The sequence below is a fragment of the Trachypithecus francoisi genome, unplaced genomic scaffold (genome assembly GCF_009764315.1).
Source record: "Trachypithecus francoisi isolate TF-2019V2 unplaced genomic scaffold, Tfra_2.0 Lachesis_group5, whole genome shotgun sequence".
Classification (NCBI taxonomy): Eukaryota; Metazoa; Chordata; class Mammalia; order Primates; family Cercopithecidae; genus Trachypithecus; species Trachypithecus francoisi.
The window spans coordinates 120808808-120832398 of NW_022681470.1; the positions used below are offsets into that span (position 1 = coordinate 120808808).

At 39.5% G+C, this 23591-nt stretch overlaps 1 long non-coding RNA gene across 1 annotated transcript in view; it reads right to left on the minus strand.

Moving 5' to 3' along the window:
• Positions 1 to 5998, minus strand: part of LOC117075659 — a 40408-nt gene extending 34410 nt beyond the window's left edge. Inside the window, exon 1 of the long non-coding RNA XR_004434077.1 lies at positions 5364 to 5998. This is a non-coding gene — a long non-coding RNA (uncharacterized LOC117075659). The remainder of the gene's footprint in view (positions 1 to 5363) is intronic.
• Between the last annotated feature and the right edge of the window lie 17593 nt (positions 5999 to 23591).

Below are 23591 nucleotides of genomic sequence, written 5' to 3' on the forward strand. Positions count from 1 at the left end.
CATGAAGAATATAAAAATATAAAAAATAAAGATATGTGGTAGTGACTGGTGGGGATGCTACTTTAGTCAGGATTGCCAGGCAAGGCCTGTCTAAGTAAATGTGTACTGATAGGGTGCCCAGGACGATTCTCTCTTGAGTCCAGAGCTCATCTGCACCTGCCACTATATAATAAAGTTTTCTCTCTATGACCACAAGACAATGGTTTGTATTAATTGAAGTCTGTTGGTGTTGCATTAAAAGTAGCTTTATGCAACTCGTCTGTAATGTAAGAGTTTATAATTAGGTATAAATATGATTCAAAATGTAAGATAACAGTTGGTTTTAGGCAATATAATTTAAAATAGTTACAAGATACCTCATACACAAGCAGTCTGACTGACTTCCATGAGAACAACTATCTCAGGTAGCCCCTTAAAACAAAAGACTGTGGTTATTTTTCCAGGGGAGTCGCTAACTGAGGACTGCTAATGGAATAACTGTTTCTCTATGTCTGAATGAGCAAACTCAGTTCCTTAGGATCCAATGGTTGCCAAAGCAAAGCTAATTCAGTCCCTACATCCTTGTGTTCCTTCTCTTGGAATGATGGGAAAATGTAACATTTGCTCCCCTGCTGGCCTAGGAACCCTCCTTTCCCCTTTATCATGGGTCTAGGAATGGTGGGAGAGGACAATAATTCATGCTTTTGTTTTGCACATTTTCTGAGTACAAGTCATTCTACTTTTAGTCAGGTTTTTAAAATTAGTCTGTAATTAGCCAACACAACTCAGTCTCATCTACCTCACTCTTAATCCAGTCCTGCTGGATCTTGTCTTTGTTTAAAATTTTGATACTTTGTTCAGTATGGATTTTTTGCATTAACTTGAAGTCTCAAAATACTGTATTAAAATATTACTTGTCGGCAGGGCGCGGTGGCTCAGGCCTGTAATCCCAGCACTTTGGGAGGCCGAGGCGGGTGGATCACGAGGTCAGGAAATCGAGACCATCCTGGCTGACATGGTGAAACCCCGTCTCTACTTAAAATATAAAAAATTAGCCAGACGTGGTGGCGGGTGCCTGTGATCCCAGTTACTTGGGAGGCTGAGGCAGGAGAACGGCATGAACCTGGGAGGCGGAGCTTACAGTGAGCCGAGATCGGGCCACTGCACTCCAGCCTGGGAGACAGAGTGAGATTCCGTCTCGAACATACATACATATATACATACATACATACATACATACATAAAATACTATTTGTCTTGATCACTGATATCTTTGGCACCCCCTTAAATTTTGCCTGACTTATGTCACACTAGTTCCACTAGTCTTGAATGGTGTTAGAGCAGAGCCCACCAACTGACCACACTGAACTGTGAGAAATAAATGTTTGTTGTGCTAAGCCACTGAGATATGAGTGCACTTGCTATAGCAGCTGATGTCACTTACCCTAAGGAATGCAACTCATTAATCGCTCCTGAATTATTACTCAGTGGATATTTCTTAAGCTTTTCCTTTATGTTGTAAAGACTTCGATCTATGTATTGTCCAAAACTTTTTTTGTGGATAACTCAGGAGGCAAGCCAACAATTTGCTTCGATTACCATTTTGGAATCCATTAAAAACCTTATATATCTCCCATTCTAATAGCATACATACACAGTTCTTGAGAAGCAGGATCGCGGAGGGATTATATGTGCAGACTATGGAGTCAGATATTCCACATCTGAATTTCAGTTTGGTAGAATGTGAAATCTTAGACTAGATACTAACTTCCCTAAACCTCAATTACTTCTTCTACAAAGATGGGGCACATAATAATACCTACTATTATGTGAGGAATAAATGAGATAAAACTTAGTATAAAGTAAGCACATGATCACTATTAGCAGTTACCATTCTAATTTTCTTTTGGTTGGAGCCACTTCTTACCTCTCTCCCTCTGTTATTTGATGGAAATTTGAATTGGGAGGATAATTTTCAATTTATTGATTTAAAATTATAGAATCAAGAAACTACTAGATTTCTTTTTTCAGAATCATTGATGTTAAATGGAAATTTGAACTGCATATTAAACAAGGTGTACTATGAAGAAGTCCTGTGGCAGTCCTGTAGCTGGAGAAGGAAGTAATACAGACAGGAAAGATGACAGGAGTCTTTTGGACTGCCACATCCAAAAACTTAAGTGCCAAGACTGGCTCCAGAGAGCCCGGTCTCCCACCCGTATGGGAGCTATCAACAGGGGAATTGTAAATAAGGATGGAGTCTCTTCACCCATTGGATTAAATTCAAAATTTGCAATGGCAGCGAGAATTAAGATATCTTTGCCAAAAAGATGTCAAGAGAAACAATAGATGTTGGAATTTTCTTTTGAAGTCAATTTCCCAAGAGGAATTTTTTTTCCTTGTTTGTTACCTGTAAGTGTCTCAATTCACAGAAAGGATTAATAACACAAAGAAAAATGTTACAACATTCCCCAATGTCTTAATGACTATTTATAGGAAAGATTCTCCTTTGGCTGATGAGAGAAGATGAGACTGGATAAGAGAATTACTTTTTGTTTCAATTTACAGAAAAATATTTGCTTCCTGGATATAGACTCATGTAAGCTTAAAGCCAAGAAGGACCCTAGAAATCACAAAATCACTCAAACATTAATTTATTCCTTTTTTGTTGTTGCAAAACTGAAGGCCTCAAAAGGAAGTAGAAGCCAGGTCCCCTGGTTCTTGTCTAATGTTTATTCATTATAATATGATTTTTTGTCTGATGTGTTAGTCAGTTGTTTTTAAAGTTCTACAGTTATACAAAAGCCTTCCAATGACCTTCATGCCATCCAGACTTTGTAGCAGGACATTGATATAATCATCTCAGTTGTAAGTTCTAATTCTTCTTATACTTAAAATATTTAAAGTGGAGGGGATCAAGCAAGGGTTTCAAAATTAATACCAATATATATTCAAAAGGACGAGCAATAAATGTTAGTTGCTTAGGGCTGGGACTCAGACATTGATCTGCTTTTGTTATTTAGAGTCTCAAATAAAATGGTCTGTGCTTTTGTAGAATACAGAAGGAAGGAGGAGCAGCTGTGGAAGAGCTAATGGCCAAAGAGAATATCTTTGGAGGCACTTACAAAAGTCTAAGTGGCACAAAATCAAGATAAATTATGGTGTTACACTATTTTACACATTAATTCAACAAATATAAATATGTGCCACATGCTGCATGGGAAACAGTGAACCAAAGGCTGGGCTTTAAAGGGAGGCAAACATGTCAGGATAAGTAATGCACAGTAACTAACTTGGATCTGAAGGGTCAGGCAGGGCTAGAGGGATGAAGACTGGCTTTGCAGGGTGAGTAATCACAGGTGGACAAGATAGAAGGGGCGTTCTTAGCAGAGGAAACACTAAATTGTAAATGTCTTTCATAGGAGATGGTGCCTCATGAGCTAAATTCTGAAGGATGAATAAGACTAGGTGGACAAGATAGGAAAGAACAATTCCGGCAGAGGAAGCAAAGCAAACTGCTAAGCTTCACTCCAGATTTCATAAGCTCCAGAAGGTCAGGGGCTGTGTGCTGCTCAACTTGGTAATCCTGACTCTAGCATAAAGCCTGGCCAAGGGTATGTTATTGGAATGGATGATGGGTGAGTAAATCAATGGATGCATCTGGGAGGCAGGTATTCTCATTTTCAGTCCTCAGACTTTGGCACCGTGCCTCCAGATAGTGCCTGAGAATTTCCGTATTTTTCCAAACTCCCCTAACTTCTAGCATGAGGCATCCGTCATGCCTTTGTGACCAAGGGTAACATTTGGCAACAACTGCAGCTGCCCAAGACTCATCATTTGAAGTGGAGGAAGACACTGTTTTCTTAGCTTTGAGCTCTACTGGGAAATGGAGTGAACCTTAATACAGAGATAAAAACATTCCTGCAGGATAAATCAAGTTGTCCCTTTATAAAAACATGGACTAGGGGCCATGGGTGTGAATGGTAAGCATATTAAACTCTCCCTTACAGAGTGGGCAATCTGCCTTTGAAGTTGCTCTTTAAGTATTGTTGATTGTAGCTGGATAAGGTTCGCTGTCCCTCTAGCTACACAGGTGACATGAGTTCAAGAGCAAAGTGGCTAACACTCTCCAGACCCCTCATCCCTGAAGCTTCCTCCTGCTTGTGGGCACTAAAGGTTAAGCTAGCAAACTGTGGTTGTAAGGGCATGAGGGAATTTTACTTTCATTATGTCGGGTTTTTTTAAAGTATAAAAATAAAACATATAAGTGGTAAATGTTTTTTCAAACAGAATGAAAGGATAGCATAATCAAGTAATATTAGTTACTGTTGAACTTAAGTGGTAAGTAAATGGGAGAAAGGTCAATATATCAATCTTTTCACCTTGTGTATGTTTGTAATTTTCCATAATAAAGCATTTAAAAAAGACTTACCATTCCTCCTCATGATCTGTATTCCCTTAGACTCCCTATCCTACTCTCCAGTTAGATATGATAGTGATTCCTTCTATATTCTTCCCCAAATTTTCTGACCATTTACAAGCTCACTTATGCATATACGGAGCCCATACTTTTTGTAAATAGTATTTTACAAAGTATATTATTCTGTACCTTGAGTTTTTTCTTCTTTACAATATAATGAGATTTTCCATGGCAGAATATGTAGTTCTACTTCATTCCTTTAATGGCTGAAGTAGTATTCCATCAGAAGTAGATAACAGTCTGTAGTATTAACTTTTATTTACATCTTTGCAAATATAATAGGTGAAGAAGTATTTCATTAACTCTAAGTGAGGTTCAGTCTTTTTTTCATATGTTTATTGGTCATTCACATTTCTTTTTCTGTTAATTGTCCATTTGGGTCTTTTGCTCATTTCTCTTTTAGGGATTTTTGGGGGATTTTTTTCCTTTTTTTGTAATATGTCTCTAATAACAAGGCAATTTTTCTTTTGTCTGATGTGTGCTGCAGATATGTGGGGTGCAGTATAGTGGTGTGGTTGAGAGTGACCCTCTGGAGCCAGATGACCAGCTGCCTGAACACTTGTAACTTTGTCTTGGTCTCAATTATGACAATATGGCCACCCTACTCCATTGAAATATACTATTGGTAGATAATGTAATAAGACTTGTCATAATTGAGACCAAGAACGCCAGAGGGGAAAAACTTTTCTCAGCCCACAAAGAATTATAAACCTTCCTACAAGCCTTTCCCGAGAGCTTTCACAGATGGATCCAGAACACAGTGACTGCTGTCAGAGGCTGAAGACTTCCCATTTTGCAGACTGATGGCTCATTTGGAAGTGCAATCCCTCCAGGAGGCCCTGACTACTGAACCACCCCCACCTCCCACCACTTCCTCGTCTTCTCTCCTCACCCACTTACTTACCTGCTCCCCCACCAGGAGATCAACTTCTTGGTATACTCTCAGCCAGGGAAACTCACCAAGCACCGTAGAAACAACCTTGTTATCCTTGATCCCCACCCCAAGACATAAGCCCAACTGGTATCCCATTCTCTTCCTTCTCAACCCAATCCCCATTCCTCACCTCCCTTCCAGATCTTCCCTCTGAGCCCTCCGTAACTCTCATCCCATGATTCAGCCCCCTACAGCCTGGACCTCTTCATTGAGCCTTCCCTCCTTGACTTGATTGAAATCTGGCTCCGCCAGAAACACTCAGCAGCCCTGTCTCAAGTGAAAGTTGCTCTCTTTCCCACATTCCATATAAAACCTTTGGATCAAAAGGTTAGATCGTGATCTTCTTTACTCCCTACTTCTGCTTCCAGGCCATTTCTCCCTTACCACTTGTGAAATATTTTCCTATTTCTTGCCACTAAACTTACAAATTTACCTACAGTTCGACCTTTTCTTTCAATCCTCTTTTCCTCCCATTTCAATATTCCTCCCTGTCTAGGGTTAACCTCTCCACCTGTTCTCTTGATCTTATTCCCCTCCCACCACATGAGGGAAATTATCCTACTGGTTTTTCTCCCCCTCTTGTACCTTCAACCTCTACTTCTCCATGGATGACCCCTTCCCATCAGCATAGTTGGCAGAACAATATGAGTGGACCCAGTGGGTAATGGTTAACAGCACAGACTCTGGAGCCAGGTAGCCTAGGGACAGATGCTGACACCACTCTTTCCCAGCTGCGTGGCTATAGGCTACTTTTTTTATCTGTAAAATGGAGACAATAAGAATACCTCTCCTTATAAGGATTAAATCAGTGAACATGTGCAAAGCTTTTAGAACAGTAGCAGCCCATTCGCAGGTATTATGCAAGCATTTGTTAAGTAATTCAGCATTTTAAGATGTCTCTCCCTTTAACACATGAATCAAACACACAAACAATATTCTCTTCCTAGTTCCCCGTGTCTTCTGCACTCACCAGCCTATTGTCTTTCCTTGCCTGGACCAGCCAGCTGTACTTTTGGAGTCACCTACATTTATTTCACCACTTTGTCACTTTATGTTTATAACCCAACTTCCAATTGACCTCCTGCAATTGGAATTCACTAAATCTGATCTTACCAAGGGCACGACTTGCAACCTCCTACTTGAATCCATAGTCACTTTTTAGTCTTCATTCACTTGTCATAGGTGTTTAGTGTCACCAATTATTCCCTCCTTTAAAGGCTCACTAGAGCTAGAAGACTAGCTCCACGCCACCATCTCTTCTATTTCTCAACCCAGCAATACAGCCACTCCTCTTCCTCCCTTTTGTGTTCCTTTTGTTGGCTAGATCCCTTAAACAAGAGTGTACTTAGGCTTCTCTTCTAGGTTCTTCCTGTGATCTCAGGCTTACCATCTATATGCAGTTGATTTTCAAATCTCTGTATCTATCCAGCCAGCTGCCTCTTGGAGATCAGCACTTGGATGAGGCACTAAACTCAGTAAGTTCAAATGTGTAAATTAGTGTGCCTCCTTCCAAACATTTCCTACTGTCTGAATTCCTGCTCTTAGAGAATGGTGCCAGCATCCATCCTGTTGCCCAGGTTTGAAACCCAGACTCACTTATTGGATGTGCCGCCTACCTAAGTCTCTGCAGCTTACCAACCATCTATTGGCTCTAATATCTTCTAAATCGAATTTCTTCTCCAACAACTGCCACTACCTTCGCTATGTTTATTTTAATTTCTGGCCTAGATCACTGTCTCCAGACTTGCCCTGTCTCCTCCTCCCTAAAGCCAGAGTGATCCTTCTAAAATTGATTGGATTCCCTGTCTCCCTGGCTGAAAGCATGTTAATGACTATCCATTGCCGCAGTCTATCCAAATTCTTAACCCAGTAACTAGGGTATCTTGGAGGTCACTTGCACTTGCCACAGAGGTGATTTTTAAAAATTGAGGAATTTTGTGAGCCACTTGTTAAATTGCTGGTAGCTGAAATTCGTACCACGGAAATCAGCAGATATCCCCGGTGCTAGTTAACTAGCATACTTCATCTACCCAGCCTCACCTCTTAACGCTCCCCTGCTGGAATTCTGCTGTTCAGCCAGACAGAACTACTGTCAATCGTCTCTCACTTCTGCACCCTTATACCACCACTTTCTTTGGAGGGAATCTTCTCCGCTCTCTCCTGGCTGTTTCCCAGTCATCATTTAGGTCTTACATTAGCAGCCACCTCCTCACAGAGGACTTTTCTGAGGCTCTGCCCTCAAGTGGACCAATGCAACCCTTCTATGTACTCTCACAACATCGTGTGCTACATTAGCCTTTGTCTACATCTGTGACTACTTACAAAATGAGGGCTTGCTACTTTCTACACAATCCTCACAGCAATCATATGAGATGGTTATTATCTTAGATGAAGACACTTAGGCTAAGATCAGTTGTCGTTTGTGCACAGTAACACACCATTTATCAAATGCCTGGTACTTATCTTAGTACATAATACTTACCCATTCATTTGTCTGAATCACTCACTAGCCTGTAAGCTCCATGAGGGTAGGGTCTGCCTTTTATACCCAATACTGGCACTTGGCAGATGTTCAACATATGTAGATATTAAATAAATTAATTGTAAAATACCAAAATAACTGCTTGCTATATTCTTATTTTTATTTCCAATTTTTATTTTAAGTTTAGGAATACATGTGCAGGATGTGCAGGTTTTTTACGTAGGTAAATAGGTGCCATGATGGTTTACTGCACAGATCATCCCATCACCCAATTATTAAGCCCAGCATCCATTAACTATTCTTCCTGATCCGCTCCCCTTTCACTCCCCAACGGAGGTCCCTCCAGTAGACTCCAGTGTGTGTTGTTCTCTGCCATGTATCCATGTGTTCTCATCATTTAGCTCCCACTTATAAGTGAGAACATGTCATATTTGGTTTTTTCTTCCTGTGTTAGTTTGCTAAGGATAATGGCCTCCAGCTCCATCCATGTCCCTGCAAAGGACATGATGTTGTTCCTTTTTCTGGCTGCATAGTATTCCATGGTGTATATGCATCACATTCTCTGTGTCCAGCCTGTCACTGATGAACATTTAAGTTGATTCCATGTATTTGCTGTTGTGAATGATGCTGCAGCGAACATACATGTACATGTGTCTTTATAATAGAATGATTTATATTCCTTTGGGTATATACCCAGTAATGGGATTGCTGGGTCAAATGGTATTTCTGCCTCTATGTCTTTGAGGAATTGCCACACTGTCTTCCACAATGGCTGAACTAATTTGCACCCTCATCAACAATCTGAAAGCATTCATTTTTCTCCCAACCTCCCCAGCACTTGTTGTTTTTTGACTTTTAACAGTAACCATTCTGACTGGTGTAAAATGATGTCTCATTGTGGTTTTGATTTGTATTTCTTTCATGATCAATGATGTTGAGCCTTTTCTTATATGTTTGTTGGCCGCATGTATGTCTTCTTTGGAGAAGTATCTGTTCATGTCCTTTGTCCACTTTCTAATGGAGTTGTTTGGTTTTTTCTTGTAAATTTGTTTAAGTTCCTTATGGATGCTCGATATTAGACGTTTGTCAGATGAATAGACTGCAAAAATGTTCTCCCATTCTGTAGGTTGTCTGTTTACTCTGTTGATAGTTTATTTTGCTGTGCAGAAGCTCTTTAGTTTATTTATTTATTTATTTAGATGTAGTCTTGCTCTGTTGCCCAGGCTGAAGTGTAGTAGCACAATCTTGGCTCACTGCAACTTCTGCCTCCTGTGTTCAAGCAGTTCTCATGTCTGAGCCTCCCAAGTATCTGGGACTACAGGCGCATGCCACCATGCCTGTCTAATTTTTGTATTTTTAGTAGAGATGGGGTTTCACCATGCTGGCCAGGCTGATCTTGAACTCACATGATCTTGAACTCAGACCTCAGATGATCTGCCTGCCTTGTGCTGGGATTACAGGTGTCAATCACCACACCTGGCCTCTTTAGTTTAATTAGATCCCATTTGTCAATGTTTACTTTTGTTGCGATTGCTTTTGGCATCTTTATCATGAAATCTTTGCCCATGCCTAAGTCCTGAAGGGTATTGCCTAGGTTTTCTTCTAGAGTTGTTATTGTCTGAGGTTTTACATGTAAGTCTCTAATTCATCTTGACTTGATTTTTGTCATGGATGATGTTAGGAAGGGGTCCAGCTCAAATTTTCTTCATATGACTAGCCAGTTGTTCCAGCATCATTTATTAAATAGGGAATCATTTCCCCATTGCTTGTTCCGTCAGGTTTGTCAAAGATCAGATGGTTATAAGTGTGTAGTCCTATATTTCAGTTCTCTATTCTGTTCCATTGGTCTATGTGTCTGTTCTTGTACCAGTATTCCGCTGTTTTGGCTACTGTAGCACAGTAGTATAGGTTTTTTTTTTTTTTCTTTTTAACATAAACTTAAGATTTTATTGTCTTCGTAATAAAGCAAAAAATGATACTTACAACTGGATCACTTGGTCCTTTCTCTTTTTATCTCCTCATAGTTCAAAATGTTTGCATCTTTTATTAGCCAGTATTCTCTTAGATCTGCAGTTGGGCTGAACACATTGAAGCCTTAGCACAATCTTTGTAGTTTTAGCCTTTTCCTGGAAAATCAGCTTAGTCTGCCCACCATGGCCACTCTGCTTCCTATCATAATACCACTTTTACTGGGCATACTGAGAGTCCTTGCCCTTCTTACACTGTGTCACTTTATGGGATTGGTGCTTGCCACAGTTTTTACAGGAAGTCCGGTGGGTCTTAGAAATGTTCACCATGTTTGCACGAGCACTATCACCACAGAGACAAAGAGGATGGGCCAGAAGTGGAAGTATATAGGTGTAGTATAATTTGAAGCCAGGTAATGTAATGCCTCCAGCCTTGGTCTTTTTACTTAGGATTGCCTTGGCTATCGATATGGTTCCATGTGAATTTTGAAACAGTTTTTTTTTTTTAATTCTGTGAAGAATGTTAATGGTAGTTTAATGGGGATAGCATTGAATCTATAAATTGCTTTGGGCAGTATGACCATTTTCACAATACTGATTCTTTCCATCCATGAGCATGGAATGTTTTTCCAGTTTTTTGTGTGTCTTCTGATTTCTTTGAGCACTGGTTTGTAGTTCTCCTTATAGAGATCCATCACTTCCCTGGTTAGCTGTATTCCTGGGTATTTTATTCTTTTTTGTGGCAATTGTGAATGGGAGTTCATTCATAATTTGGTTCTTGGCTTACCTGTTGTTGTTGTGTAGGAATGCTAATAATTTTCACACATTGATCTTATATCTGGATACTGCTGAAGTTGCTTATCAGCTTAAGAAACTTTTAGGCTGAGATGATGTGATTTTCTAGATACAGGATGTCATCTGCAAACAAAGATAGTTTGACTTCCTCTCTTCCTGTTTTAATACCCTTTATTTATTTCTCTTGCCTGCTTTCCCTGACCAGAACTTCCAATACTATGTTGAATAGGTGAGAGAGGGCAAACTTATCTTGTGCCAGTTTTCAAGGGGAATGCCTCCAGCTTTTGCCCATTTGGTATGATATTGGCTGTGGGGTTGTCATAGATGGCTCTTATTAATTTGGGGTATGTTCCTTAAATTTTTGAGAGCTTTTAAGATGAAGGATGTTGAATTTTATTGAAGGCCTTTACTGCATCTATTGAGATAATCAAGTGGTTTTTGTCTTTAGCACTGTTTCTTTGAGGAACCGCATTTATTGAATTGCACGTATTAAACCTGTCTTGCATCCTGGGGATGAAGCCTACTTGATTCTGGTAGATAAGCTTTTTGATATGCTATTGAATTCAATTTGCCAATATTTTGTTCAGGATTTTTGCACTGATGTTAATTAAGGATATTGGCCTGAAATTTTGTTGTTGTTGTATCTCTGCCAGGTTTTGGTATCAGGGTGATGCTGGTCTCATAGAATGAGTTAGGGAGGAGTCCCTCCTTTTCAATCTTTAGGAAAAGGTTTAGTAGAAATGGGACCAGGTCTCCTCTTTACCTCTAGTAAAATTCAGTTGTGAATCTATCTGGTCCTTGGCTTTTTTGATTGATAGGCTATTTACTACTGCCTCAGTTTCAAAACTTATTATTGGTCCATTCAGGGGTTCAATTTCTTCCTAGTTCAGTCTTGGAAGGTTGTATGTGTCCAGGAATTCATTCTTTTTTTCTAGATTTTCTAGTTTATGTGCATAGAGGTGTTTACAGTATTCTCTGATGGTTGTTTGTATTTCTGCAGAGTCAGTAGTAATATCCCCCTTATCATTTCTGATTGTGTTTATTTGAATTTTCTCTTTTTTTTCTTTATTTTTCTACCTAGCAGTCTATTTATTTTATTAATTTTTTCAAAAAAACACCTCCTGTATTCATTGATCTTTGGACAGATTTTTCATGTCTCTATCTCCTTCAATTTAGTTCTGGTCTTGGTTATTTCTTGCCTTCTGCTAGCTTTGGGGTTTGTTTGCTCTTGATTCTCTAGGTCTCTTAGTTGTAATATTAGGTTGTTAACTTGACATCTTTCTAGCTTTTTGCTGTGGGCATTTAGTGCTATAAATTTCTGTCTTAACACTGCTTTAGCTGCATCCCAGAGATTCTGGTATGTTGTGTTTTCATTCTCATTAGTTTCAAAGAACTTCTTGATTTTTGCCTTAATTTCATTATTTACCCAAAAGTCATTCAGGATCAGGTTGTTCAATTTCCATGTAGTTGTGTGGTTTTGAGTGAATTTCTTAATATTGAGTTCTAATTTGATTGTGCTGTGGTCCAAGAGATTGTTTGTTATGATTTCAGTTATTTTGCATTTGCTAAGGAGTATTTTACTTCTGATTATGCAATCAATTCTAGACTAAGGGTCACATGGCAATGAGAATGTATATTCTGTAGTGATTTGGTGGAGAGTTCTGTAGATATCTCTTAGGTCCACTTGATCCAGAGCGGAGTTCAGGTCCTAAATATCTTTGTTAATTTTCTGTCTTTATGATCTGTCTACTATTGTCAGTGGGGTGTTAAAGTTTCCCACTATTATTGTGTGGGAGTCTGTCTCTTTGAAGGTCTCTAAGAACTTGCTTTATGAATCTGGGTGCCTCTGTATTTAGTGCTTATATTTATATTTAGGTATATTTAGGATAGTTAGCTCTTCTTGTTGAACTGAACCCTTTACCATCAGGTAATGCCCTTTTTGTCTTTTTTTGATTTAAAGTCTGTTTTGTCAGAAACTAAGATTGCAACCCCTGCTTTTTTCTGTTTTCCATTTGTTGGATAAATTTTCGTCCATCCTTCTATTTTGAGCCTATGCTTGTCTTTGCATATGAGATGGCTCTCTTAAAGACAGCATATCAGTGGGTCTTGGTTCTTAATCCAGTTTGCCATTCTGTGTCTTTTAATTGGTGCATTTAGCCCATTTACATTTAAGGTTAATATTGTTATGTGTCAATTTGATTCTGTCATCATGATATTAGCTAGTTATTTTACAGACTAACTTAAGCAGTTGCTTTGTATTGTCACTGGTCTGTGTACTTTTTGTATAGACCAGGGTGCATATCATCACTGGTCTGTGTGTCTACTAATGGTTTTTCCTTTCCATATTTAGTGCTTCCTTCAGGAGCTCTTGTAAGGCAGGTCTAGTGGTAGCAAATTCCTCAGCAGTTGCTTGTCTGAAAAGGGACTTATTTCTCCATGGCTTATGAACTAGTTCAGCCAGATATGAAGTTCCAGGTTAGAAATTCTTTCTCTTTAAGAATTTTGAATATTGGCCCCCAATGTCTTCAGGCTTGTAGGGTTTCCACTATTAGTCTGATGGGCTTCCCTTTGTAGGTGACCTTGCCTTTCTCTCTGGCTGCCCTTAACATTTTTTTTTTTCATTTTGACCTCGGAGAATCTAAAGATTAAGTGTCTTGGGGATGATCTTGTGGAGTATCTTACTGGGGTTCCCTGCATTTCCTGAGTTTGAATGTTGGCCTCTCTTGCTAAGTTGGGGAAGTTCTCCCAGATGATATCCTGAAATATGTTTTCCAAATTGGTTCCATTCTCCCCATCTCTTTCAGGTAGCCCAATCAGTCATAGATTTGGTCTCTTCATATAATCCCATATTTCTTGGAGGTTTTATTCATTCCTTTTTATTCTTTTCTCTCTATTCTTATCTGCCTGTCGTATTTCAGAAAGATTGTCTTCAAGCTCTGAGATTCTTTCCTCTGCTTGGTCTGTTCTGCTATTAATACTCATGATTGCATTGTAAAGTTCTTGTAGCGTGTTTTTCAGCTCTGTCATGTCAGTTATGTTCCTTACTATACTGACTATTTTGGCTGTCAGCTCCTGCATTGTTTTATCATGTTTCTTAGCTTCTTTGCATTGGGTTACAACATGCTCTTTAGCTCAGCAAAGTTTGTTTTTATCCACATTCTGAAACTTACCTCTGTCATTTCAGCCATCTCAGCCTCACCCAGTTCTGAGCCCCTGCTGGAGAACTGTTGCGATCATTTGGAGGAAAGGGGGAACTCTGGTTTTTTGAGTTTTCAGTGGTTTTATGCTGACTTTTTCTCATCTGTGTGGGTTTATCTACCTTCAATTTTTGAGGCTGCTGACTTAGGATGGGCTTTTTGTGGGGTTTGTTATTGTTTTGGCTTTTTTCTTTTAACAGTCTGGCCACTCTTCTGTAGGAATGCTGCGATTTTGCTAAGTGTCTGCTCCAGACCCTAATTGTTTCAGTTTTTCCAGTACCTGGAGGTATCACCAGTGAATACTGTGAAACAGTAAAAATAGTAACCTGCCCCTTCCTCTGAATGCTCCGTCCCAAGAGGGTACTGACTTGTTGCCTACCTGAATGTACCTGTAGGAGGTGGCTGGAGACCCCAGTTGGAAGGTCTCACCCCATCAAGGGGAACAGGACCAGGAAAAGCAGTCTCAGTCTGGCTGCATTTTGGTAGAGCAGCTATGCTGTGTTGAGGATCTCTTCAGCCCCTGACTCGTTTGTGCTCTCCAAGGTCTGCAGGCTGGACTGGCTGAGATGCCCAAACAGCCAAGGTGGTGGCCTGCCCCACCCCCCAGGCCCTTCATCCCAGGGGGAAATTAGAACTCTGTCAGTGGTAGAACACAGGCAGTGGTTGCTGGGGGTCCCCTGACTGGGAGGACCCACCGAGTGAGAAGGAATGAATCCAGATCCTGTTTATAGATTCTGTTTGGCCATGCCTTGGCAACATAGCCATGCTGTGCTGGGGAACTGCCTCTGCCCCATTGTTGGCTTGAACTAAGCCCAGGCTGAAATGACTGAGTCATCCAAACAAACAAGGGTGCAGCTCCCCACCCTAGCACTCCATCCCAGGGAGACAGAAGAGCTCTGTCCACAGAATAAGGGCAGACAGGGGTAGTTAAAGGTCCCAAATGGGAAGTCCCACCCAGTGAGGAGGAACAAATCAGGGTTCCAATCAAAGAAACAGTCTTGTCACATTCTCTGCTACACTGGGACCCTTCCTCATCATGACCACTTGGACTATCTAAAGCCTGCAGCCTGGAATGGCTGAGTCTATCAAACAGCAGAGATGGTGGCCCACCTCTACCCCCAGGGCCTCCATTCTGTCTCAGGCAGGCTCCACCCTGTTGCCGGTGGCTAGCTGGAATTCCAAGCCAGTGGGTCTTATCTTGTGAGGTGCCATGGAAATGAGGCCCATAGACCGATGCTTCTCAGCCCCCTGGATTCAGCCCCCTTCCTGGGGTATGTACGGACCTCCCATCTTGCTGAGGATCCCAAGCCAAAGTATGTAAAACTCCTGGGTCTCTGTCTGTGCCTGGGCAGCTACTCTGCTAAAATTTCACACAGTTCTGTGTGTTGGACCCAAGGCCCTGGTGGTGTGGGCTCACGAGGGGATCCTGATTGGAGGGTTGCAAAGATCTGTGGGAGGAGCGTGGTTCCCTCGGGCCACACATTTACTCACTGCTTCTCTCGGCTAGGGGTAGGGATTCCCTTGGCTCTATGTCACTCCCAGGTGGGTCATCATCCCACCCTGCTTTTCTTTCTTCTCAGTAAGTTGAGTTGTTTTCCTCATCAGTACCATTGTGAGTACCTGGATATTTCAATCAAAGGTGCTATATTCACTCGGCCCTTTCATTCCTGTCCTTGAGAGCCACACACCACAGCTGCTTCTACTCAGCCATCCTGGACCCCTCCCCACCCCCAATTTTACATTATAACATTCACAACTTTTTCCCAACATCATATTAATATTCATAAATTCTCCAGAAGCTTATAAATAATGCTGACTAGAAAATTTACCCACTAATCTCCATAAGTAGCTGGTACAAGACTCCTTTTTCAGGAAACAGCAATCAAGAGTACACACTAAATAGCTGTTAGACAGATCTCCCTTGATGACTTCCATCCACCCCCATCAAGCCTTAGGAGCTGGGACTTCTAAAAGCTTTGGCTTTTTGGGGTCCCTTAAGATATTGAAGCTCCTTTTCAGTGTTTTGGGTTAAGTTGTGATTTCTCCATGACAACTGCTGAGACAATTGACGTTTTCTCATAGTTCCAAACAGCAGCCAAGAAATGGTTTTGAAACTAAATCAGGGACAAGGGTTATGAACTTGAGGCCTTTCACTTTGCTGTTCCAGTCTTTGGGTTGCACTGTGGATTAACAGGGTACAGCTTTAAAGAAGTCGAGTTTTATCCTATGAAGAATCTTCCCCCAACGAAATGATATTCATTTGAAAATGAAATTGCCCCCAACAGACTTTACCTCTTGAATTTCTTCAGCATTCATGATTAATGTCTACAATACTCCAGTGACACATTCCCTATCAGTAGCCTCCTCAGTGCTATTGTTTCACTATCTTGGTTCCCTAAACAGATCTGAAACTCCCTAGATGGCAAGAGAGTTTATCCTTTTGGGAATGGGTCTGTTTGTTTTCTGTAGGCATAGAAATGGTTTATTTAATTCATTAAGAAAAACCTGCCAGTATAAGATAAAAGATTGTTTTCAAGTTAGTCCATTAAAAATTGCTTCTTTATAAATGACATCTCAAACTAATTACTCCTGAAGACTGGTTACCAGAAACAAAGACGCAATAATGGGAAACTACTCTATTTTTTAAAAATTGAAGTAAAACTGTTATAGTAGAAAGGCTTATTCTCCCTTTTCTTTAATCTCCCTTGGTAATGCACTTGGAATATCCAGACTGAAATAAACTTTGTTATGACAGTCTCATAATGGGCTATTTGCCTTGTTCAGGTTACTGTACTTGAAGGACATTCTTTAACTCAGGACAACAAGAAAAGACAAAAATATTTGTTGAAAGTAAATGAAACCATATTGTATACTGTATATCATATATATGATGAAGAGTAGCTTATATTATTACTATTGATACCAATAAGTATGGAAAAGTTGTTTTGATTAGAATTTCCTGTTATGCTCATTTTTCTAAAATTGTGTACCAAAAACTATATTTGCAGGGAATTATTGGCTACAGCTATTATCAGATCACTAATGTATTACCAATGAAGAGCTGGCATCTTGGGCATAAGCTTAAATTTTGAATTTCCAAATATAAACTTCTTAACAGGATTTTTTCTTCTTGTTTTAAAAAATTGGGATATAATATACATTCAGTAAAGTGCTCAAATCTTAAGTGCACAGCTTAATCACTCTTTACATGTATATACACCCATAGAACTACCACACAGATAAAACAGTGGGTACTTCTAGCCTCCCAGAAGGCTTCCTGATGACCATCCTGAGTTAGTATCCTCTGAAGATAGCCACTATTCTGCTATCACCATAGATTAGTTTTAATTATCCTTGAACTTCATATAAATGGATTCATAGTGGTATTCTTTTGTGTCTAGCTTCTTTTCACTCAACATTATGTCTGTGACATGTATCTTGTTGTACGTAGCAATAGCTTGCTCTTTTTCACTGTTGTGAAATATTCTACTGCTTCTGATGAATATTGATTCATCAGAATCAGTTGATTTTAGTCTTTGGTTATTATGAACAAAGCAACTATGAACATTCCTATACATGTTTGACGATGACATATTTCTCCTGGGTATATACCTAAAAGTGGAATTTATGGATTATAGAGGAGGCTATGTTTGGAATCTTTATCTATAGCTAATTTTTTTTAAGTAGTGGTGGGAAGAAGGAAAATTATCTTCTGCTGATGTCTATTGTATACTTGATATTCTGAGAGAGTAGTTATAGCTGAAGTTGGTGAAGTTGAACAGAAACGTTTCTAGGTAAAATCTCAAGGAGTGAGTGTATAAGGTCAGAGGGCATCTGAACTACATCACTAATATATTGAATTTGGGCCAATGATAATTTTTCGTATCCTATTTGAGCCTCTGGGGAAATGCTAAAGTTCCAAAGATTATGGTCACTAGGAATTCTTGGAAAGATGGGAGGGCTTTAATTACAGTCAACTTCAAGACCTGTGAAACAACACAAAGCCACCTGTGAATCCTGAGTAATTACTGAGGGATACTTTTTCACAAAGAAGTAAATGATGCTCTCATCTAACTTTACCTTTTCCATTGGCCACTGTAGGATTTGAAACTTCCACATGGAACTAATCAGTGAGAATAAGCAGATTTCCACTTACTATTTCATCTACAGCACCCACCTTCAAATAAAATGTCTCCTCTTCTCTCTTAGAGTTATTCCTAGGTTTGATTTAAAGTCTTTGTGTGGGGAATAAATCTGGTGCCAAGAACAAGTTAATAATTAAATTTTGCTTATCCTCTAGGGAAGCTGAAGTCTGATCAACTTCCTTCACATTGTAGAACTGTTGCTTCTTTCCCTGGAATGCTCCCCTGCCCTCCCCACTCTCCTCCAATCACCACACACAAATGATATGTGTTTACCTTTTCTACCTTAGTCTCATTTTGCAAATCACTTTATTTTTTGCAAAACCCCTTTGATAATGCAAACCTATAACTACCTTCTCACATCCCATTGATGTTAGATCAATTTTACAAGGGTTATCTTGAGGATTTTTTTCTAGATCTAAAAAAAAAAAAAAATCCTGGGAATAGTTCCAGACTTTTTGATTAACTGGGCAGTTCTGGAAAGTAAGGCTGTTCCTCACTTGAATTACAGTATTTGTTATTGGCCCTTCGTACTAGGGTGTGCTGCTGAAAGTTTCTGCTAATACCGGATGTAACAGCTTGGATTCTCATGACATTGTTCATTCTGAGGTCATTTTACCTTCGTTTATATATCTTTATTTAGAATTCTTATAAATGAGTCAATCATTAGACTTTTTCTGCAAAACTCTATCAAGTCCTTATCATAGTGACCAGTGTAGCCCTCAGATCTTTTCCTTTCTAATGAACTTAACTTCTGTTGCACCAATTTAACTTTGTTTCAAAGGAACTTGAATCAGAGCAGACTATTTTATATACACTATGTAGGCAACTACTCTTCAGTGACTATCAACTTTGTTCCTAAGTTGGAATATACATGCACAATTTAGAAAACAGTGATGACTATTAATTTTCTTCAAATTAATTAGTAGCATGTGGCTACATGAGGAACCCAAATGAGTTGAGAGTCATCACATGTTGATGACAAAGCCAGGTCAGCTCCACCTTCACGAGATGGGGGCAGGAGTCACTTCTTGCTAAATGGCTTTTTGCGTACCTTGAAACTAGAAGGGAAGGAACTAATGTTCACTGAGAATGCCACATGCCAAACACTCTGCAGACACATTACATGGGTTAACTGAAAATTTATGACCACAGGAGAGTAATGATATAACTTTTCCTACCAAGAATGGGGAATTCCTTAACCCATGTGTGTTATGAATTTGACAGATCTTTGTCCAAGCTGAAGGAGGTTTCTTTAGGGATGACTAGAAGGAGCTGAGCAGTTAAATTTAAAGACTTTCCTGTCTTGAATAATTATTGGCTCAATTCATGAATGTATTTTCTCAATTGCTGCTTTCTGCACACTTTGGCCTTGCATATCTCTGGCTCATTAAGTATTTAAAGCCACGTATTAGTAATGTGCTTATCTGCTTTCATATTGCCGTTTATTTGCTATTCTCTGGATGGGGTTTCTCCTGGGTTATTGATCAGTTCTTATATCCTGCTTGGACTGCCTAACCTTCCCATTTTTCAAGAAACTCCTAGCAATATGCTTGGTTGCCTCCAGATTTTATATCTGCCAACTTTTTTGCTGATTCTTCCCATATGTCACTTGACTCTCAGTCAGTTCTGGACTTGTACCACCTTATTTGGCTTGCACTCTTGTGTAACCTCACTCTGCATCTGATACATAGGACATGATCAATTAGGGCTCATAGGATTGTCCATACCTACTACACTTGTGTTCAGTTAAATGAAATGGGTCGTGTTGACCAAAAGTTATCACCAAAGTGATTCCGCAATTATTTTTTCCATTAGCTTATAGATCTAGGCTTAAAAACAAAATCAAATGGTATTCAAATAGCTCATCCTGAAAACCAACAAAAAGTTGCAGAAGAATCCAGATCTGCTTATCTATTTTTTTGAAGAACAGCATCCAATGATTTGTTAACATCTATGAAATAATGATCTACATGCCAGCATCTTTTTCTGATGTTGGATAAGTTTTGTAAGATACAAAACAATTGTAAGCCTCTGATTTTATAAATACAGAATGAACTTAATATAGTGCCAGTTATCAGATATTTAGTTTATATTTATTTAATTATTTAAAAGATGAAATAAGACACACATAGCATAAAATTTACCATTTTAACCATTTTTGTCTCCAGTTCAGTTGTTAAATACATCCATAGTGTTGTACAACCATCACCACCATCCATATTCAGAACTCTTTTCATCTTCCCCAAGTAAAACTCTATACCCACTAAACAATAACTCCCCATTTCTCCCAAAGCCCTTTCAACTACCATTCTACTTCCTGTCTCTATGAATTTGGCTACTCTAAGTAGTCATATTAAGTGAACTCATACAATATGTGTCTTTTTGTGCCTGGCTTATTTCACTTAGCATAGTATCCTCACAGTTCATCCATGTTATAACATTTGTTAGAATCTTCTTCCTTTTCAGGGCTGAATAATATTCCATGTAATTTATATACCACATTTTGTGTATTATTCATCCATCAATGGACACTTGGGTTGCTTTCATATTTTAACTATTATGCATAATCGAACAGGGCTGCTATGAACTTGGGTATACAAATATCTCCTTGAAACCCAAATTCAATTCTTTCGGGCATATACTCAGTAGTGGAATTGTTGAATCATATGATAATTTTTAATCTTTTTGTGGGCCACTATACTGTTTTCCACGGTGACTGTCCATTGAACATTCCCACCAACTGGGTACCACAAGGGTTCCAATTACTCCACATCCTCATGAACAGTTGTTATTTTCTGTTGTTTCTTTCTTACTTTTTTGACAATAACCATCCTAATAGGTGATCAGAAGATTCATGTTTAAAAAATAGTTTTTTGTAAAAGGCATGGTAATTTCTGTGTGAGATGAGAATGGTTACATGCTTATTAAATGTAGTTCATCTTTCAAATGACTGTGATTAATTCCTTCCCTCCTTCTATGTACATGCCACACCCCCATCTGGAGCTGGATTTTATTCCTCCACCAACTGTGAATCTAGGTTGACCTCTGAAGACTTCAACCAATAGAATATGGTGAAAGTAACATTGTGTCAGTTCCAGGCCTTGCATTTGTGAGTATAGGAAGTTCCTGCTTCCATGTCAGAAGTCCAGGCTACTTTTTCTTGGAAGAAAGACCACGTGAAAAAGCATGATGTCAGATGTGATGAAGAAGCCATTGTGGATACTCAGCCCTGTTGAGACTTCACATGGCTCCAGCCTCAGGAGCTATATGACCACAACTGCATGAGAGACCCCAAATGAAGACTGCCCAGATGAGTTCATTTACCCTGCAAAACTAGGAGAGATAATAATAATGAAGTGTTGCCTCAAGCCACTAAGGATTGGCATGGTCAGTTACACAGCAGTAGATAACTCAGACAAATGAGTCCCAAGGTTCAGAATAAGGCAAGAATCCAGACCAAGTACTTCCCATTGGTAAATATTGTCTCTGGATTTCCCTGTCCATGTTCAACTTACTTGGCTTTTCTCCAGTTGTTTTATCTGTAGCTTTAGTAATGAATATGAAATATTACTGTTAAGCATGAGTCTTATATATGTGAGTGTCTGTATATATAAATCATAAAGTTTGTTTGTAAGTTTACTATACAAATACACACAATTCAGAAAAGCAATTGGCACATAACATCAGGCTTGTGAAATTAATGGTGGGGAATCCCAACGGAGATCACCAAATTTTACATATCAATGATTTATTGGGCAAGAAGGATCACCATCTGGTATATACTCATTCTTTTTCCATAAGAGCACACTAACAGAGGTCATTCTATGGCCCACTAAAAATATTCAACATGATAATCTGTTCTCTGGCTTCCTAGAGAAAATACCTTGCATGGCAATTTGCTATATGCCTTACAGGAGAAATTTATCTTTGGCCATAAATGAGACAGAGTCAGCACCAAGGAAGGAGAGATAGAAAACTTCCTAGATCCATAGCATGGTTTCTGAACATCAAATCAAATCCAGACATTAACCCCTCTGACTGTATATCCTGATTTCAATAACTGTACCTCTGACTTACTCATTGTGTATAAAAATAGAAGGGAAGTGTAATATAGGGAAAAGAATAGCCAGAAATATATTTTATATTTACAACACACTAGACATCTTCCTGTGTGCTTACAGGTCATCTCCTAGTCAAGTGTTATAGGTGCTTTTCTTCTCCCCAGTGCTCTACAGCTCAGCAAATGCCACTCAGTTTCTTTTTTTTTTTTTTTTTTTTGAGACGGAGTCTCGCTCTGTCGCCCAGGCTGGAGTGCTGTGGCCGGATCTCGGCTCACTGCAAGCTCCGACTCCCGGGTTCACGCCATTCTCCTGCCTCAGCCTCCCGAGCAGCTGGGACTACAGGCGCCCACCACCTCGCCCGGCTAGTTTTTTGTATTTTTTAGTAGAGACGGGGTTTCACCGTGTTAGCCAGGATGGTCTCGATCTCCTGACCTCGTGATCCATAATCCAGGTGACAACCTTGATGCCTCTCTCTTCCTCTCATACTTTGTATCTACCCTATCATGGAGTCCTGTCATATTCCTAAAGCCACTTAATTGTGTACTTTTAATGAAAACACTTAAATAAAATGTTATTCTATGTAAATTATATCTCAATAAAACTGCTATTAAAAACGTTTAAATATATCTAGAATCTTTCCACCTCTCATCACCATTGCTGCATCCTCATTCAAACTTCTGTTATTTTCTTGCCTGGATTACTGCACCAGCTTCCTAACTGGTCTCCCTGCCTCAGGTCCTGTCCTCTTATGGTCCATTTCCACGTAGTAGTCAGAGTGATCTTCTAAAAACATAATCCCTAGCATGTTCTTCCCTTCCTCAAAACCCACCCAAAGAGTTTCCACCACAGTGAAAATAAAAGCCTTCAAGGTCCCACATGATCTGGCCTCTCTTTCTGAGTTCATATCTACCTCCATATCTCTCCATTTGCTCCTTTTATTCCCACCACACTGACCTTCTTGCACTTCTTAAAATGTGTCAAGTTCATTCCTGCCTTGGTAATGAATATGCTTAGCATTGACTGTTCTCTCTGTCTGGGCCATGCTTCCTCCAGATCATTCAGACCTCTGTTTAGTGTTTTTTTCATCAGAGACTTTTCAAGGCCATTCTATATGAAAGAGAAGTCCACCCCCTCATTTGTTCTTGATTCCTTTAATCTGCTTTCTTTTTTCTTCATAGCACTCATTACTATATGACCTCCCATTCTTATTTGTTCATCTCAATGTGATCTCCATGAGTAGAGAGGCTCTGTCTGTCTCCATTGCTTAGAATAGTAGCTGGCATGTACTCAGTAAATGTGCAGAATGTTGAATGAATGTGAATGATTAATGAAGAAATAAATGAATAAATATCAGTAAACATCAGCTTTTTGCTAAGTTCACCAGTTCTTCCTGTCCCAGGATACTCTCCTCATATAACAGAGAGCAACCTAACATAACATAATTATACTATGGTTGGGTCTTATTTCCCCACAGAGTTTTGTGGGTTGCACACTTTGAAGAGACTCCAGCAACCTCAATCTTATGGAAAGAAAAGGTCTTCACTACTCCCC